General features: G+C 42.8%; 1 protein-coding gene across 2 annotated transcripts in view; it reads right to left on the reverse strand.

The window, feature by feature from the left end:
* Window positions 1-15876, reverse strand: part of Creg2 (cellular repressor of E1A stimulated genes 2) — a 45810-nt gene that overhangs the window by 7069 nt on the left and 22865 nt on the right. The window lies entirely within an intron of this gene.

Consider the following 15876-nt stretch of genomic DNA (forward strand, 5'->3'; position numbering starts at 1 on the left):
GTTACTGCTGTAATTTGTATCTGGAATGTCCCCTAAAGGCCCGTGTAATGAAGCCTTAGACCCCAACTTGGCACTGGTGGGAGGTCATGGAAACAGGAAGAGCTGAGGCTTACTGAGAGGTCTTCTAGGCGCTAGTAATATGCCCTTGAAGGGGATGGTGGGGCCTTAGTCCCTCTTTTTTTTTTTTTTTTTCCTGTTTTCCTTGTGGCCAAGAGGTGATCAGTTTTACTATGCTACATGCTTCCCACCATGATGTGCTGCTCTACCGCAGGACCAAAAGCAATTGGGCCAACTGACCATGGACCAAGCCTCTGAAAACTGTGAGCCCAAAAAACCTTCTCTATAAGTTGATCATCTCAGGTATTTTGTTGCAGTAACAGAAAGCTAACTAACACAGTTACCTTAGAGGAATAAGTTCTAGGATCTTCTGTACAACATCATACCTAGAATTAACAATACAATATTGTCCCCCTCCCTTTTTTTTTTTTTTTGTATTTGTGCTACAAAACTGAAACAAAACAAAGGGACACAAGAAAATTTTGGGAGGTGTTGAATGTGTCTATTCCTGGTATTTGCATATGTCTAAATTCATCAAATTGGACACTACAAGTATGTTCAATTCTTTAAATTAATTATACCTCAATAAAACTTTTTAAAAATACACACAACATGCCTACTATCTGCAAGACCCACTAAGGAGTCAGTTTCTGCAATAAGGCTGCCATCCTGCCCAACTCTTCTCAGCTTGCAGATGACCATCTCTGTCTGTGTCTTTACTTGATCCTCCCTCTGTGCATGTCTGTGTCCTAATTTCCTCTTCTCATAAGGACAGCAGCCATATGGGACCATTCTAAAGATGACATCTTAACTTAGTTACCCCTTTTAGTATTCTGTCTCCAAATAATCACATCCTGGGGTTCCAGAGGGTCCTCAACATGTGAATTTGGGGTGGGACAATTAATTCCATTACAGCAATATAACTTTTTTTATTCAAATGTTTTTGGTTTGACTATGATTTGGGAAGTTAACTGTGTGTGCAGTGATTGATGAAAAATGTACTAAGGGAAGCACTCAGGTTCAAACTCTAGACATTCGTGAAGCTCAATGAAAAAAAGCCTTAACACAAAACAAATACTAGATTTAATACCTTTCTTTTTTAGTTTTTTTTTTTTTAAGGTGGACACAACATCTTTATTTTATTTTTATGTGGTGTTGAGGATCGAACCCAGCGCCCCGCGCATGCTAGGCGAGTGTGCTACCGCTTGAGCCACATCCCCAGCCCCTCTTTTTTAGATTTTTAAAATTTTTTTTCTATTAAATTTTAAAGTATTTTAAGCTCATAAGAAAGTATGAAGAATAAAATAATAAAAAGTGATGTTCCTGTTGGGGCTCAGAAAAAGATACCTGAAAGTGAGAGGGCAGTTTCCTCCCTGATCCTCTCCTGCCCTCCTGTGGTGATCTGCATGGCTGTTAATTCAGAAGACTGTGAGGGGTGATGGGGAATTAAGAAAAACACATAAACACTTAGAAAGGTGAGATCAGGTGGTACCATCCTCTGGTGGAGGAACAGTGACCCAGAGCTGGCTCTACACATTTATTATATAGGCTTTATCACCAAAAGGCTATTTGTGGGCTGGGATGTAGCTCAGTGGCAAAGCGTCTGCCTTACATTCACAAAGCCCTGGGTTTGACCCCCAGTTCCAAAAAAGACCAAAAAAACAAACAAACAAACAAACAAAAAAACCCCACCCACCCCCCAAAAAAATAAGATTTAAAAAAAAAGGCTATTTGTGAGGAATTCTTCTAGAAAGCAGGCAGACTTGAAGTTCAGAGCACACAGTGTGGTTATCTTCTGAAGTTCAGAATCTTTTATTCCTAGGAGACAGTGTCTGTGACTTAAGGTTAAAACGGACGTTTGCCTGGAGAGATCAAGGGCAGGTGTGCCATATAGCAACTGGGGAATGTTAACCCTGTACACTTGTAATCCCAGTGCAATCACACCACAACCACAAAGTAATCAGACACCTTGATTCACATCACCACCTCCTGTTTCTCTCTCCTCCTTCTCCCCCAAGTCAAACCATAGAAACCAGAATTCCTTATCCTCAAGGCAGGTCATAGAAACCAGAACCCCTTTTCCCCAAAGCTGACCATGGAACCTAAAAAGAGTACTCAAATTTTCCCCTGCCTTTCTGTACAAGAGTTGCCTGTAAAGCAATTCTGTGACCTACCTTGTGTGAGAGTAGGTCATGAGACTCTCCAGTTTGGAAGGGGTTCTGCCCTTTACCTGGGAGGAAGGAAGGCTGCAGAGGGTTGGGGAAAGTTTGAACAGGCAGGCCTCGCTGGGTTCCCCACTCTATTTCCATTAGCTTTTTATTCAGTTTCTACCTGACTGTCCAGACTTCGTCCATCAGCCTAAGCATAAAAATGGGCAGTTCACCTCAATCTGAAGTCTCCATGCCACATAAAACTATGATTAAATAAATTACTTACGCTTTCCTGTTTTTGACCTGTTATCACAGGGATGTGTGTCACCAAAACTCTTAATTATTTTTGTATTTGGTGGTACTAAGGATTGAACCTAGGAGCTCTTCACCACTGAGCTATATAACCAGCCCTTTACATTTTTAAATTTTGAGACAGAATTTTACTAAATTGCCCAGGCTGGCCTCCAACGTGTGATCCTCCTGCCTTAGCCTCCCAAGTAGCCAAGATTATAGGAGTGCACCACAATATCTAGCACAATTACCCTTTATGCTGGATAGAAAAGGGATCACCCTTTTCCTTCTCTATATACTGTAAACAAAGAAATAATGAGTGAGGTTAAAATGAGCAAAGGCACCCAAACCAGTGTTTTGCAGAGGTAAAGTGAGCTTGGGTTTTTAACAAGTCCCACAATTTGACAACCAACACAAATAAGGGTAGTGGTAAGTTTTGGAAGCCCACTGGAGTGTCCAAGTCAGGAAGCAAAACTGATCACTCCAGTATTCCCAAAACCTTGCAAGATGTAGTTAGATTCCAGAAAAATGTTCACTTTGGTGGATTTAGTTCTTGACATGATCTCTGCATGACAACCTTCCTCCTGTTAGTGAATCTCAGACTTGGAGAAGACTTTGCTTTCTCTTCTTTTAGGTCCTTCTGCAGCCATTTGGACTTATTTTGTCAATATCTAACACACAACTTTGTCAAATCTCAATATTTTGTAACTTTTGCCCCAGATCCTTCTTTAAAGAATAAAGGACAACATATACAATTGAAATTCCCCACAGTTCACCCAGATACCCTTCTCTTTCTTCCTTCTTTATTACCTTAAACTTGGTGTTTTTTTTTTTTTAACACTCACGCATGCTTTTATAACTGTGGATGCACCACAAGCAACATCTTGTTGCTTTGCATATTTAACCCTTAACATACATACATCACATGATACTTGTTCTGCTGCAACTTCCATGTTGGTTTACCAGCATTAAGTTGCTATTCTGTCTGCCTTACTCTTCATTTTATTTCTCAATTGGCAAACTATAGCCTCTGGGCCAAATTGGACTATCACCTGTTTTGTTCAGATTGAGAGGTAAGAATGGATTTTACATTTTTAAAAGGTTGGGGAAAAAACATCAAAAGAAGACTACTTTATGACAGATGAGAGTTACAAGAAGTTCACCTTTTGGTATGCTGAAATGAAGTTTTATCGGACCACACACGTTTGCTTCCATATTGTGTATGGTCATGATACAGCAGCAGAGTTGAGTTGTTTTGACAGAAACTGTGTGGCTTATAGCACTTAAAATAAAAATTCTATTTGCTCCTTACAGGAAAAAAAATCACTGCCAACTTCTGTTTTAGGTTGTGGTAAGGAAAGAGGGGGCATTCCTTGGGCCCCTCCATGAAGATTAAATGCATGCATTCACCTAAAGTGTTAGAATAGTGCCTGCTGTGTAATAACCCTGAAAGGATGCTACCACCATTTTGTTGTTCAATTTTTATGTGGGAGTGGCTGGAGGGCCTGGGATTGTGCCCAAATTTGTGGTATGATCAATTATGAAAATATTGAAGACTGGAGGACTCATTTGTGTTCCTTCAAAATTCTAATGTTAGAGACCTAACTTCCCATGTGTCTATATTTGGAGATAGGACCTTTAGTTAGATCTTGCTTTATTTTTTTCTTTCTGTGGAGCTGATGAAACTGAAGTTTTGAGATGAAACAGGATTCACTGCTTCTGCTGGTGGGTGGGGTCTGCCCAAGCTGCAGACCTCTGCAGCTGGGAGGTGCTGGGGGGTTCTTAAGGGCAGGCCACGCCCTCCAGTGTTGCGGAGACCCCGGCAGCTCATCTTCAGTTTGTTCTTCTTTCTGGGTTCTTGTCTTAAGAATTTGAAGAATGAAATCCACAGATTGGGATGAGTGAGTGTAATGGCAGGATCTATTGAAGAATAGAAATAGAACTCTTGCAGTTGGGCTGGGGTTGTGGTTGTGGCTCAGTGGTAGAGCGCTTGCCTAGCATGTGTGAGGCACTGGGTTCCATCCTCAGCACCACATAAAAATAAATAGACATGTGTCCATATACAACTAAAAAAAAAAAGGACTCTTGCAGTGCAGGAGGGGACCTGATTTCTCTCCCACCTAGAGTGTGCTAATTTAGCACTTGGTTCACTGTTATTCCAAACTTATGCTAAATAGGATTTGGAAAAGTACTAACTCTGTTGGCCAAGTTTATGCCATTTGGGGTTTGGAGACACACTAAAACTATTGGTCAAGTCTTGAGTTTCAACTTCGATTCAAGTATGCTCTACTTCCATTTTCTCAAGGCAGATCAGGAAGTAGGAGGTTGAGGTCATTGGATGGGGTTGCAGCGCTGCCTAGAGTGGGCTTCTGCAGCAGGCCTTGTGCCATGCCCAGGCCTGGCTGCTAAAGGATGACAGGTCAGCCACCTTGGCTCACCTGGACGCTGGCTCACAGTGCCTGCACTGCGGACTCCACGTGGCGGAGGCCCACACTTGCTGCTCACGCTCACACCCACCCAGGCCACCCCTCAGCTGCTCCACTGCTATGCTGCCATCTGGCAGGGAGTATCAGGTGTGGCTTCCTGGCTTGGCAGCAGGGAAGCCATGTCACTCAGTAGAACACAGGGTCTCAATTACAAGGGGCAAATGTTCTCCCACAGAGCTACAACCCTAGTCCTGAGATAAAGACTTTAAAGAAATAATTAAGATTAAATGAAGTCACAATGCTGCGGCCATGATTCCTCGGGACTAGCGTTCTTACAGGAAGAAGAAGAGACACCAAAGATACATGGGTACAGAGGAGAATCACAGGAGGACATGGTGAGAAGACAGTCATCTTCTGGCCAGCTAGCTGGCAACTTATCCTGGACATCTCGCCTCTACAAGTGTGAGAAAATAAATTTCTGTATTTTTAAACTACCTAGTCTGTGGTATTTTGTTATGGCAGCCCGGGAAAACTAATACAAAGATTGTAAGGACTGAATGGCGCTCTTGAAATGATGAATATTAAAGGCTTCCCGAGGAAGGAAGATGGCGGCGAGGGGAGTGCATTGCCCACGTGTGCTGCTTCACTGTGTGGGAGTATGACAAGTCAGGACGGCTAAAGGAAATCTTGTTAGGAATTTCCAGCAATAGTGGGGTGCACCGGAACCTGGAGGAAGGATTTCCATCGCACGAGGATCGGCTACGGGGACTCAAACGCGAGAGGTTTGTCGCACGGAGGGTAACACTGCTTATTCAGCAAACCGCCCCGCGGCTGGAGTCTGCAGCGCGCGCTGGGATAGAGACGCAGGGTTACAGTGCTGCAGTTTCTGCCAGCCGCGCAAGCACCGCACTCAGGGCTGAATTCTGGGTTCGAGACGGGGGAAGGAAGCGGTCCATCTCGGTTCTCCACACCGGTCAGACCACAGAGGAGGCCAGCAGCCACCATGTTGGTAAACTGACGTCACCATCCCTGTTTTCGACTGACCGCAGCTCATTCAGCCATAGAAGAGGTAATTTCAGGCTGCAATTCGCCTGCGGCTTGCAGACAGATTGCTAGGGTTCAGCGCCTGGGGGCTTCTTAGAATCTGATCTTATCGGAGTGAACACCGAGCGCGGGGCGGCCGAGTTCCGGCTCCCGGAACCGTCCAGGAACCGCCCTGGCTCAGGGCTGCGGAGCCTGCGGAGGCTGCTTCTTGGACCCTGCTCCTATCAGAGCATACACCAAGCACTAAGCGGCCGAATTCCGGCTCCCGGAACTGAGCCCGCGGGGACTGCTTCTTGGAGCCTACACTTATAGGAGCTTACACCGAGCACGGAGCGGCCGAGTTCCGGCTCCCGGAACTGCCCTGGCCCAGGGCTAGGAGCCCGCGGAAACTGCTTCTCGGTCCGGGTCCTGCTGAGGGCCGGTCAGGACTCACCCGTTGCTTGGGTTGCCCGGCAAGGGGAACGAAATGTTGCCATTCGCATAGGATACCAACATGGCAGAGATCTGATGTCAGCAGAAAGCGGCGGAGGAGAGATCTTCATCAATACCAGCGGTGACATAAGCAGTTGGTCTCCTGGTAAGGGGGGTGAGGCTCAGACACCCGAATCTCCTCAATTTGTCCTCGAGCCAGAGGGGAGGAGCCGGGCCGCTGCCAGCCCCCGGAGCAGGCCCAGTGGCTCGCCAGCGTGGTGACCGCGTGACCCCAATTGGAGAGGGGGCGGAGCGGAGCCGCCACCCACACCCGCCAGGTGGGCAGACCCGTGACCCAGTAGTACATGGGCGTGGTAGGAGGGGCAGGGCAGAGCCGCCCTTCGCGCTTGCAAGGTAAACAGACCTGTGACAGCCTGGCGGGTCAGGCCCAGTGGCCTGCCAGTGTGGTACACACGTCACCCCAACTGGAGTAGGGGCAGAGCAGATCCTTCTCCCACGCCCAGATCAGGCCCTGCCGGTGTGGTGGTCACGTGACCCCAATTGGAGTGGGGGTGGAGCGGAACCGCCACCCGTGCCCGCAGGGTGAGCAGACCAGTGATCAACCTGCAGATCAGGCCCAGGGGTCCGCAGGCGTGGTAGGAGGGGCAGGGCAGATCCGCCGCCCGTGCCTTCAAGGTAGGCAGACCTACAACAGACCGGCGGATCAGGCCCAGGAGCCTGCCGGCGTGGTACAAACACCACCCTAATTGGAGTAGTGACAGAGCAGAGTCGCCTCCCTTGCCAGGAACAGGCCCAGCGTCCTGCAGGCAGGGTAGTCACGACACCCCAATTGGAGTAGGGGCAGAGCAGAGCCTCCACCCGTGCCAGAAAGGTGGGCAGATCTGCGACCGACCAGCAGGACAGGCCCAGTGGCCTGCCGGTACGACAGACACGTCACCCCATTTGGAGTAGGGGCAGAGTAGAGCTGCCGCCCGCGCCTGCAGGGTAGGCAAACCTGCAACCGACCGGCGGATCAGGCCCGGTGGCCTGCCGGCATGGTACACTCGTCACCCCAATTGGAGTAGGGGCAGAACAGAGCCGCCGCCAGCTCCCAGAACAGGCCCAGTGACCTGCTGGCGTGGTAGCCACGACACCCAAATTGGAATAAGGAGAGAGCAGAGCCGCCGCCCGCACCTGTAGGAAAGATACGCAAGCAGTATGAAAAGACAAGGAAAGAAAGGACCACAAGCAATGCAGGTCAACGCAACTTTAGAAGAGGTAACAGCTGCAGCAGATGGAATGTCAGATAAAGAATTCAGGATATACATGCTTCAGATGATCTGGAGTATCAAGGAAGACATTAAACAGCAAAATCAGACAATGAAAGATCACTTCGACAACGAATTACGCAAACAAATCCAGGAAGCAAAGGATCAACTATACAGGGAGATAGAGGTTATAAAAAACAAGCAATCAGAAATCCTAGAAATGCAGGAAGCAATAAACCAACTTAAAAACTCAATGGAGAATACTACCAGCAGAGTAGAACACTTAGAAGATAGAACATCAGACAATGAAGACAAAGTATTTCAACTGGAAAAGAACATAGACAGCTCAGCAAGACTGTTAAGAAACCATGAGCAGAACATCCAAGAAATATGGGATAACATTAAGAGACCAAACTTAAGAGTCATTGGGATACAGGAAGGTACAGAGCTCCAAACCAAAGGAATGAGCAATCTATTCAATGAAATAATACAAGAAAACTTCCCAGACTTGAAGAATGAGACAGAATCCCAAATCCTAGAAGCCTACAGGACGCCGAATGTGCAAAATCATAAGAGATTCACACCTAGACACATTATAATGAAGATGCTCAACATACAGAATAAGGAGAGAATTTTAAAAGCTACAAGAGAAAGGAAGCAGATTACATTTAGGGGTAAGCCAATCAGGATAACAGCTGATCTTTCAACACAGACTCTGAAAGCTAGAAGATCCTGGAATAACATATTTCAAACACTGAAAGAAAATGGGTTCCAACCAAGAATTGTGTATCCAGCGAAATTAAGCTTCAGGATGGAGGATGAAATTAAAACCTTCCACGATAAACAAAAGTTTAAAGAATTCGCAGCTAGAAAACCATCTCTTCAAAACATCCTCGCCAAAGCATTACAGGAAGAGGAAATGGAAAATAACAATGAAAACCAACAGTGGGAGGTAGGACAGTAAAGGGGGGGGGGAAATAATCAAAGAGGAAAACAAACCATGTTTAGTAAGAGAAATAAACAAATATGGCTGGAAGAACAACCCATATCTCAATAATAACCCTAAATGTTAATGGCTTAAACTCACCAATTAAGAGACACAGGCTAGTAGAATGGATCACAAAACAAGACCCAACAATATGCTGCCTACAGGAGACGCATTTGATAGGAAAAGACATACATAGGCTGAAGGTGAAAGGTTGGGAAAAATCATATCACTCATATGGACTTTGGAAACAAGCAGGCGTGTCCATACTCATATCAAATAAAATAGATTTCAAGCCAAAGTTAATCAAAAGAGATAAAGAGGGACACTACATACTGCTTAAGGGAACCATACACCAACAAGACATAACAATCATAAATATTTATGCCCCAAACAATGGTGCAGCTATGTTCGTCAAACAAACTCTTCTCAAGTTCAAGAGTCTAATAGACCACCACACCATAATCATGGGAGACTTCAACACACCTCTCTCGCCACTGGACAGATCTTCCAAACAAAAGTTGAATAAGGAAACTATAGAACTCAATAACACTATTAATAACCTAGACCTAATTGACATATATAGAGTATACCACCCAACATCAAGCAGTTACACTTTTTTCTCAGCAGCACATGGATCCTTCTCAAAAATAGATCATATATTATGTCACAGGGCAACTCTTAGACAATATAAAGGAGTAGAGATAATACCATGCATCTTATCTGATCATAATGGAATGAAACTGAAAATCAACGATAAAAGAAGGAAGGAAAAAGCATACATCAATTGGAGAATGAACAATAGGTTACTGAATGATCAATGGGTTATAGAAGACATCAAGGAGGAAATTAAAAAATTCTTAGAGATAAATGAAAACACAGACACAACATATCGGAATCTATGGGACACATTGAAAGCAGTTCTAAGAGGAAAATTCATTGCTTGGAGTTCATTCCTTAAAAAAAGAAAAAAACCAACAAATAAATGATCTCATACTTCATCTCAAAATCCTTGAAAAAGAAGAGCAAAACAACAGCAAAAGAAGTAGAAGGCAAGAAATAATTAAAATCAGAGCTGAAATTAATGAAATCGAAACAAAAGAAACAATTGAAAAAATTGACAAAACTAAAAGTTGGTTCTTTGAAAAAATAAACAAAATCGACAGACCCTTAGCCATGCTAGCGAAGAGAAGAAGAGAGAGAACTCAAATTACTAGCATACGGGATGAAAAAGGCAATATCACAACAGACACTTCAGAAATACAGAAGATAATCAAAAACTATTTTGAATCCTTATACTCCAATAAATTAGAAGATAGTGAAGGCATAGATAAATTTCTTAAGTCATATGATCTGCCCAGATTGAGTCAGGAGGATATAGAAAACCTAAACAGACCAATTTCAATTGAGGAAATAGAAGAAACCATAAAAAGACTACCAACTAAGAAAAGCCCAGGTCCGGATGGGTATACAGCAGAATTTTACAAAACCTTTAAAGAAGAACTAATACCAATACTTTTCAAGCTACTTCAGGAAATAGAAAAGGAGGGAGAACTTCCAAATTCATTCTATGAGGCCAACATCACCCTGATACCTAAACCAGACAAAGACACTTCAAAGAAAGAAAACTACAGACCAATATCTCTAATGAACCTAGATGCAAAAATCCTCAATAAAATTCTGGCGAATTGGATAAAAAAACATATCAAAAAAATTGTACACCATGATCAAGTAGGATTCATCCCTGGGATGCAAGGCTGGTTCAATATACGGAAACCAATAAATGTTATTCACCACATCAATAGACTTAAAAATAAGAACCATATGATCATCTCGATAGATGCGGAAAAAGCATTTGACAAAGTACAGCATCCCTTTATGTTCAAAACTCTAGAAAAACTAGGGATAACAGGAACATACCTCAATATTGTAAAAGCAATCTATGCTAAGCCTCAGGCTAGCATCATTCTGAATGGAGAAAAACTGAAGGCATTCCCTCTAAAATCTGGAACAAGACAGGAATGCCCTCTCTCTCCACTTCTGTTCAACATAGTTCTCGAAACACTGGCCAGAGCAATTAGACAGACGAAAGAAATTAAAGGCATAAAAATAGGAAAAGAAGAACTTAAATTATCACTATTTGCAGATGATATGATTCTATACGTAGCAGACCCAAAAGGCTCTACAAAGAAACTATTAGAGCTAATAAATGAATTCAGCAAAGTGGCAGGATTTAAAATCAACACGCATAAATCAAAGGCATTCCTGTATATCAGCGACAAATCCTCTGAAATGGAAATGAGGACAACCACTCCATTCACAATATCTTCAAAAAAAATAAAATACTTGGGAATCAACCTAACAAAAGAGGTGAAAGACTTATACAATGAAAACTACAGAACCCTAAAGAGAGAAATAGAAGAAGATCTTAGAAGATGGAAAAATATACCCTGTTCATGGATAGGCAGAACTAACATCATGAAAATGGCGATATTACCAAAAGTTCTCTATAGGTTTAATGCAATGCCAATCAAAATCCCAATGGCATTTCTTGTAGAAATAGAGAAAGCAATCATGAAATTCATATGGAAAAATAAAAGACCCAGAATAGCAAAAACAATGCTAAGCAGGAAGTGTGAATCAGGCGGTATAGTGATACCAGACTTCAAACTATACTACAGAGCAATAGTAACAAAAACAGCATGGTACTGGTACCAAAACAGGCGGGTGGACCAATGGTACAGAATAGAGGACACAGAAACCAATCCACAAAACTACAACTATCTTATATTTGATAAAGGGGCTAAAAGCATGCAATGGAGGAAAGATAGCATCTTCAACAAATGGTGCTGGGAAAACTGGAAATCCATATGCAACAAAATGAAACTGAATCCCTTTCTCTCGCCATGCACAAAAGTGAATTCAAAATGGATCAAGGAGCTTGATATCAAATCAGAGACGCGCCGTCTGATAGAAGAAAAAGTTGGCTACGATCTACAGTCGGTGGGGTTGGGCTCCAAATTCCTCAATAGGACACCCATAGCACAAAAGTTAATAACTAGAATCAACAAATGGGACTTACTCAAACTAAAAAGTTTTTTCTCAGCAAAAGAAACAATAAGAGAGGTAAATAGGGAGCCTACACCCTGGGAACAAATCTTTACTCCTCACACTTCAGATAGAGCCCTAATATCCAGAGTATACAAAGAACTCAAAAAATTAGACAATAAGAGAACAAACAACCCAATCAACAAATGGGCCAAGGACCTGAACAGACACTTCTCAGAGGAGGACATACAGTCAATCAACAAGTACATGAAAAAATGCTCAACATCTCTAGCTGTCAGAGAAATGCAAATCAAAACCACCCTAAGATACCATCTCACTCCAGTAAGATTGGCAGCCATTAGGAAGTCAAACAACAATAAGTGCTGGCGAGGATGTGGGGAAAAGGGTACACTTGTACATTGCTGGTGGGACTGCAGATTGGTGCAGCCAATTTGGAAAGCAGTATGGAGATTTCTTGGAAAGCTGGGAATGGAACCACCATTTGACCCAGCTATTCCCCTTCTTGGTCTATTCCCTAAAGACCTAAAAAGAGCATGCTACAGGGACACTGCTACATCGATGTTCATAGCAGCACAGTTCACAATAGCAAGACTGTGGAACCAACCTAGATGCCCTTCAATAGATGAATGGATAAAAAAATGTGGCATTTATACACAATGGAGTATTACTCTGCATTAGAAAATGACAAAATCATAGAATTTACAGGGAAATGGATGGCATTAGAGCAGATTATGCTAAGTGAAGCTAGCCAATCCCTAAAAAACAAATGCCAAATGTCTTCTTTGATATAAGGAAAGTAACTAAGAACAGAGTAGGGACGAAGAGCAGGAGAAGAAGATTAACATTTAACAGGGATGAGAGGTGGGAGGGAAAGGGAGAGAGAAGGGAAATTGCACGGTAATGGAAGGAGACCCTCAGGGTTATACAGTGGAGGGGGTAGAGAGAGAGGAGGGGAGGGGAGGGGAGAGGTGGGGAGGGGGGAGGGTGGAGGATGGGAAAGGCAGCGGAGCACAACAGACACTAGTATGGCAATTTGTAAATCAATGGATGTGTAACTGATGTGATTCTGCAATCTGTGTATGGGGTGAAGGTGGGAGTTCATAACCCACTTGAATCAAAGTGTGGAATATGATATGTCAAGAAATTTGTAATGTTTTGAACAACCCACAATAAAAAATTAAAAAAAAAAATAAAAAAAATAAAGGCTTCCCACTCTGCCTCTCTTGCTAAGAGTGTTGTAGAAGTAGGTTGATATGGTGGTAGAAAGGATTAAATGAAGGGGATTGTGGATGATGTATAATGTGGGTAGAGGTCGATCTACAAAATTTGAAAGTATAGATTTTATATGGCTTCTAGAAATGTATTTTTACCATCCTGATGATATGATGATACCTAGCAGCATCATGGTAAAGGCCAGGCCCCCTTTAAAGTAGACCATGACAGGTTCTTGGCAGGATGTGCCCATCAGTTCCAATCTCCATACTAACTCACTATTCATCTGTCTCATCTCACAATGTGATCACTGGTTGATCAAATGATACAAATGCCAGATTTTGCCATTTTTAAGCCAAGTACAATTATTTAGCATGTGCTTATCTTCTGTATCTTCTTTTGATACAGTATGCATGGATGTAGCAATACATCAATACTAGAAATAAAGACTTAATTCAGTAGGCCTGGGTTGTTCAAACACTGCACATGTCAAAGAAAGGCCCGTCTTCAGGAGGACTGGCCCTTGACCAGTTCCTGAGAAATAACCTTTGCTCCTTTGAAATATCCTTTCTGATATGAGCATTTATATATATATATATATATATATATATATATATATATATATATATATACCTGAAGTCCTGGGCTCCACTGTATCAGTTTGACCTTTGGGAGTTGGAAGACTAAGTACCGCGATCAGTCATGCAGGTGCTGTCGTGTACACAGGACTGAATTACAGTAAGCCCATGTGAACTTCCATGGTTGGTACTACTTTGCACATATTGCCATGCATCGTGTCTGGGAGAATGAAGTATGTCCCCACCCAGTTCCACAGGGAGGAGACACCTGGAGGCATATGTCTGGATTTTCTGGGACCCTGCCCTATGCCCTGTGAGCTTCTGAGTCTTGTGAGCCTTCCTAGCAAATCCCTGAGCCTGAGGGTGGTGTTGGGGACCCCAACACACCTGACCAAGCAGACTCTGACAGCTCCTCTTTTCACGCCTCTGTCCTGAGGCGTGAATCACTAAAACTCACTCTCATCCAGGACATTACCTTAAAATCTTGAGAAAGCTGCCTCTGTCAAACAAAGCATATGTTTTGCTTATACTTAGGAAACATGTCTTTGCCTGCCTGACGTTTCTCCTTTATTATACATGCCATTGAGTCATCTGGAGAAAGGGAAATAGTGGACATGCCCACATATGCAGGTAAATTGCTTCATGCGGGAACACTGTGTTCCATTTGGAAGTGTCATAATCTGCCGTGTTTTTGACATTGCAAAAGTGTAATTGCCGAGTTGGGAATTTTCTTGTTGGTTAAGAATGACAGAATGTAATTACAAAAATAACTGTAAAAAGAGAATCTACATTGGGCTTTGTAAAATAAAACTGAGATGCATAGAAGAAGGAAAAATAGTAAGCAGGAACTAAATAATACATGTAATGGAACTATTAGAATCCGTCCAGACAAGAGTGTCCTCAGTTTTACCCAATTTATTTGTTCACTATTAAAGCTAATTTCTTCAACAAAATTGCTCAGCCGTGAAAGCAATGGAATTAACACCCTTAAGTAAGTCATTATGGAATAATAATACATTACATTTAAATGGGGAGTATTTTTTGCTTCTCTACTGCCAGTGGTTACATGGAATAAAAAGGGAATTTTATATATATATATATATATATATATATATATATATATGTAAATAGAGTACTTTCCATTTACACAGTAAGGAACCCAGCTAAGCTTTGTATCGCTTTCTTCTCACTGGTGGTAAGCAAGCTAATGGCTCCTCAAAGATGTCCACATTCCTATCTCTGGAACATGTGAATAGGGTACCTTATATGATGAAAGGGAATTAACATTGGTGATCAGTTGATTTCGTTAGGAAGATTTTTCCAGATTCACTGGCTGGACCAATGTAATCACCAGGTAGAAGAGAGAGGTAAATAAGAACATGGAAGTGATGTGATGTGAGAAAGATCCAACAGGATCCATATTCACCTAGCTTTGAATATGAAAGGGCACAAGAGCATGAGACGCAGGCAGCCTCTATGAGCTGGAAAAGTCAAGGGAATGGACTCTACTCATGGCCTTCAGAAAGGAAGACAGATTGCCACATGTAGGATTTAGTCCTTGGCTTCTAACCTTCTCAACTATAATGTGATACATTTATATTGTTTTAAACCACTAACCTGGGGTAATTTGTTATAGCAGCATCAGGAAACTAATCTTAAGGAAACTAGATGGCGACCTGCTCTCAGGCACATGTGTTCAACACACCTGAGGTTACTGACAGCTGTTGCTCCTGAAATGGCCAGCAAATGCAAGGCCAACCAGGAAAGAGGACACTGTGTACCCTAGGACCCTGATGGATGGCTGTCAGTTTATGGGCCATTTTTATAAACATAAACTATGGGAAGCTCCTCCTCTTGGTAAAGCATCTCAAATATTGTTTAGTCGTCCACTTCACTGTCTCACACAGCTTTGGAAATTCTATTCCATACCCAGGTCCTGAGCACCTGAATTGTCTAAGTCAACTAGACTATGTTATCCCCAGCCATAGTGATGGATTCATGGATTTGCACAAGAGTACATTTGCTAGTTAAAGCTCAGCTGCTACTACTGAGGACTTCTGGGATAAAAACTCTCTTACTCTTCTTTGGACTCTTTCTGGTGAGCTCCTCACTTTTGTTGGATATAAACAGGGCAGCATGGGTACCCGGGAGTTGCTGGCTGCCATATTGGATTAACAAGTGGGGCCACCCTTAAGATGAAGCAGACACTGCAGAAGGCAGAGAGAGGAGGGGGAAAAAAATCTCTTGGGTTGAAATTGAAGAGTCCCTAAGAAAAGGCTCCCTCTGGACCTTTCAGTCATGTGAACTAATACATTTCTTAATTCTTTAAGCCCACTTGAGTTTATTGCTGATTCTTTCCACTGAAAAGTTTCTCACTAACTGAAG

Source organism: Marmota monax, unplaced genomic scaffold (genome assembly GCF_021218885.2).
Source record: "Marmota monax isolate L192 unplaced genomic scaffold, Marmota_monax_Labrador192_F-V1.1 WCK01_AAM20220418_F8-fsc00178, whole genome shotgun sequence".
NCBI lineage: Eukaryota > Metazoa > Chordata > Mammalia > Rodentia > Sciuridae > Marmota > Marmota monax.